Raw genomic sequence first — 5,203 nt, forward strand, 5'->3', positions numbered from 1 at the left:
TTACGTACATATGTATATGCGTCACTAAGCGGCGAAGTTAAATAATAGCAATACTTAATGAAAAATTTAAACTGTTCAATCCTTCATAGTTTCTATTTTTATAAATAAGAACCAGAATAGGCATATATATATACAGCCTTTTTTTTATTACCTTCCTTTTATTAGCTCGGAATGTAACTATGTAATATTGATGCGCCTAAAGGATGCAGCGATTGCTATTCTCAAGTTACATACCTGATGACAGTATGAATGGCAATTATAGGGAGGTTTTAGTTTTTTAAACTATAGTTTTATTGTGTATGAATGTGAACCGCAGTAGCAATTTTATAACTAACAAAATGTAAACCGAAAATTTAAACTAGTTAATGCATTGAGCAAAATGAAAATAATAAAAATGCACATTAATATAAATATATAATACTATTATATTGCATTAAGTGAAAAAATAGATCACTGTCTACATACATATATACAAACACATGTCGGAATGAAAATGAGATAATTAAAAAACATTATAAAACTTAATGTGTGCATGTGAGACTGAATATAACAAATCAAAAAAAAAAAATAACTAAATATATAAATAAAAACATAAATAACTACAAAACCGAATCACAAAATTGGCTACTTGCTTCTGTCTAAATGTTATACATACATATTACAGGCATTAATAAATGAAATTATGTAAATTAAATTTAAAATAGTAATAGTAATAATGTATACATGCTATGTAGTTGTATGAAATGTATAATAACCTCACCAATATACGAGTACGTAAACTTAACCGCTTAAATAACTACATACATGATTATGGTTTGTTAAATTAAATAATACACAAAACTTATCATTTTTGAAATTTCTAATTTTATGTGTTTTTGTGACGACGTAGACGACGCAGAGAAGAAACAAATAAATATGCAGATATTAATATAGAAGCGTGTATCTTTAAATAATAATTAAGTAGTGGTAAGGTGTTTGGGGATCCGGAACTGATTCAACTGATGTGGAAACAGTTGACAGAAAGTTTGATTAATCTGGAAGATCGGTGACCAGTTCTTCATAGAGGAAACTCGGTCAAGGAGCGTTAACTCAGCAAAGCAGAAAAATTGGAAAGTCGATTTGGGTACATAGTGCAAGTGAAAACACAACATATAACTTGAATGAATTTCATTAGGTTTTTCCATACTTTTTGTATTTAATTCTCACCGTATATCAATCAGAATGTATTGAATTAGTAGATTCATTGTGTTCCAACCCTCATTTAAGGCTTTGGTTGAGCGTTAGGGGTTATCGAGATGCGACTGTATTTTTTGTTTTTAAATTCACACTGGCACCGAAACTACGTTTGGGATCAAAAATGGGCTACCGGAACCGGTTAAAGTGTGTTTGCATTGTTCAACTTTGCCTTCAACTCAGTGCAGGGTTGCACGAGAAGAAATTGAATAGCTTAAAATATCAAAATATTCGCCATAAAACGGAGTTTGCATTGTTTAACTTTGCATTCAACTTTTGGTTTAATGGCCTTTCAACTAATCGCTTTCAACAAAGTTGGTCGCAACATTTATCCTTTCAACTTTTTTTCGTGCAACCCTGCGCTGAGTTGAAGGCAAAGTTGAACAATGCACATGATGCAATAATACAAGGTGGTATCAGTTTTGACAGCTAGATTTGACATTGCCTTAGCTCAGTAGAATAAGAAGAAAAACGGGAAGAAATGAATCCCCGTTTGGGAGAGAAATATAAAATTTCATTTTTTCTTCTAAACAGAATTTGCTTTTTATAGTATATTCGCAATAAAATGAAATAAAATTAGATATAATACCTTTCTGAGAAAACAAAATTTGTATACTGAGAAAAAAAATCAACTATATTATTAGGCAAATAATTGTTAAAGAAGTAACTCTGTTTGACCTAAGGCAGTCAAAATGGCGGAATTAGAACGACAAGTTGCCAACCGATAACACCTTGTATTATTCCCTACAAGAATTGTGTGATGGAAACTAACACATTCTCATTTATCTTACTAACACATTTGCAAAGTTTGCGTTGGCTAAAAAGAGACCATAATTTGGAGGAAGACGGAAGATCACAGGTACACAAATGTTTACATCAGATTTTTCACACTGCCCGTTAGAATTTGATAGAAACTTGTAGGTAGCCAGTGACAGAAATCTCTATCAGTCTTGCCACTCAAATGATTTGTCAAATGATAGTCACTGTTCTTGCAGGGTTGTATCATGAACAATGCAAACACTGCTTTCGGCCCTGTCACACGGTCAGTATTTATTCACGTGATTTAAGTATCGCGATATTTATTGACGGTGTAGCATGCAGTATTATGGGCCCTGTCACACGGTCTGGTGGTTGAGGGAGCTTTGAAATGCAAAACTTTGTTTCCCCGGATAGAGCAGTAGGACCACTCTCCACACCTTCCAGATGTCTGGGATGATGAGAGTGGCCATTGACAAATCGAGAACCTCCGTTAGGTACGCTACTCCCGCAGGACCCAAATTTTTCAGCATCAGCATGCATATTCCGTCGGGACCTATGGCTTTCGCCTTTCCGATGGGCACCTGAACTTCACCGCAAGTGAAAGCAAGGGGGGCACAAGTTGTTAGCAGTTTATCACTCGACGCTTAGCTTTGCCCACCGAAGGATGCAGGATGAACTGCCGGCTAAAATAGCTCGCGCATCGCTCCGGGTCGGACGAAACATGGTCGCGGAAAAAAATTTCGACTCTGCTGTCATGCTCCGTCGGTTTGGACAGTGACCTTGCGGTTGACCAAAGCTTACTCACACCAGAGGTGAAGTTACAGGTCTTCAGATGCTCTTCCCACTTCTTCCGCTTATGTACGAAGCGAGCTGCAGCAGCGGTGATAGCCCTGCGGAACTTACGTTCACCAAGGTGGACGTCGGTTGGTGTGGGGAACGCACCGAAGGTCTTTTCAGTAAATTCCGCGAAGCCTTTGCATTCAGCTTTAGAAAAGTTGATATAGGTCCAGTGTTCCGCGAAAGCAAAGTCGGTTGGCTTATCGATCGAGATGACTATGGGCAGATGGTCTGAAGCCAAAGGCAGCATAGGTCGCCATGATATGCTGCTTATCAGACCAGCGCGGACTATTGTTATGTCTGGCGAGCTGCAGCAGCTGCCCATAATCCTGGTAGTGCGTCGTCGTTCATTGTGCAGAATGTCGAATCGTCTATCTGCTCAACCAAGTCAGTTCCCCTACGATCGTTTGACAGGCTTGAGTGCCAATGATCGTGGTGCGCATTAAATTCACCTACTACCATACGGTTTTCACCTCTGAGGAGTGTACCTATATCAGAGGGATATCCTGCCGGGCAGCAGGTGACACGGGGTACGTACACGTTAAATATTTCGAGCTCAACATCGCCTGACCAGATAGCAATGCCCTGACATTCTAGGGTGGTATCCGTGCGGTCGATGTCTGCTTCGATAAGACGATACTGGACGGTGTGGTGCGTGATGAACGCTGAGCCCCCACCATTATCTCGCTCGCGATCTCGACGGTGCACGTTGTACCCGGAACAATTCAACAATGTTGAATTGCAGTGCAACTTCGTCTCTTGGACCGCAGCTATCAATATAGCATGCCTTCCTATGAAGACGGTTATCTCCTCGATCTTGCTCTGAAGCCCGTTACAGTTAAATTGAAGGAGCATCATGTGCTTCGGGAGACGTGTGGTGATGCGGGGTGTGAGAGATGTGTGTGGCCGTGACGCCATTGGCTGTGTGCGCTGCTGAGGTGGTTGCCGCCCTGCGGTGGTGTGGGTGGCGTCGCAGTTGAGATCTGCGACCGAGTTCCTCGTCCAATCTCGGGTGGTACGCAGACCTGAACATGCCATAAAGTGGCACCAGCCAAGGCATGTGTTGCACTTGACTGATGTCACATTACGGAATATCCTGGTCTGATATACCGTGCAGATTGTAGCAGGAACCAGGAGTTGTTGGCGGCGGCGTGTGGGTAGTGGTGCGGTTGTGTGTGTTCTGTGGTCTGTCGTGGGTATGATGTGGTCTATTGTGTTGTTATGTTGTTGTGCTGTGGTGTTTGTGTGGGGCTGCTCAGGTGGACTGGGGTTAGCCGTGGAGGCTGCTCTGTTTGAGCAGCAGGGGGCCACATACGACGTGGTCCACTGCCGATGTGTCCGTAATCCTGAGCAGACTCTCTGGTGCCTCCACCCTTCGCAAGCATTGCACTTGACTGAGGTGGAGTTGTGGTGTGGTCGTCTCTATCATACACAGCAGGTGTAGGTTTCTGGCCCTGGGTTTGACTCGATGCCAGCCCTGAGCAGAAGAATACGTAGCGAATATAGCCCTATGAACGAACAACTTCTGAGATACTTCGCCGACCTAAACGGGGTTAGAACGGCGAAACAACAGCCCTTGGTCGGGTTAAACCCGAGTCATTCCGGTACGTAGAACCGGCTGTCGTGGGAACGTGTGTTGTTATTTTGTGGTGCTGTGGGTTTTGTGTTGAGCTGCTCCGGTGGACTTGGGTTAGCCGTGAAGGATGCTCAGTTTGAATAGCAGGGGCCACATATGATGTGGTCCACTGCCGATGGGTCCGTAGTTCTGAGCAAACTCTGAGGTGACTCCACTTGTCGCAAGCATTGCACTTGACAGAGGTGGAGTTGTGGTGTAGTCGTCTCTGGCATACACAGCAAGTGTAGGTTTCTGGCCCTGGGTTTGACTCGATGAGCAGAAGAATACGTAGCATGGAGGAATAACTTCTGAGATACTTCGCTGACCTAAACGGAGTTAGATCGCCGAAACAACAGCCCTTGGTCGGGTAAACCCGAGTCATTCCAGTACGTAGAACCGACTGTCGTGAGAATGATACCGAGATAGTATTTTGTACTGTTATCTTGTCTTGGTTTTTATTAAGTAATTCGCTTGCAATTATCGAACTGTATCCTTTTCGTAGTAAGCTTACAGCTATATCTGCGTCGGATTGCGATTTGAACCCCCTTTTATAAAGAGAATTTCTTGAATTTACGGAAGTTTACGTTATTTCAAATCGCACATAAAATAAAAGAGAAAGGAAGTTTGAATGAGTTAAAAAAAGGTTTTTTTTTTTTGAATGAACAGTACCGAAAACTTATTCTTCGTAGCAATCGATAGTTTCAACGACTGTTTTTTTTTAACTATCGATAGACTAATATTGCCCGAGCAATCGATACT

Source organism: Rhagoletis pomonella, unplaced genomic scaffold, assembly GCF_013731165.1.
Source record: "Rhagoletis pomonella isolate Grant_MI unplaced genomic scaffold, Rhpom_1.0 Rhpom_scaffold_00005, whole genome shotgun sequence".
Taxonomy (NCBI): domain Eukaryota; kingdom Metazoa; phylum Arthropoda; class Insecta; order Diptera; family Tephritidae; genus Rhagoletis; species Rhagoletis pomonella.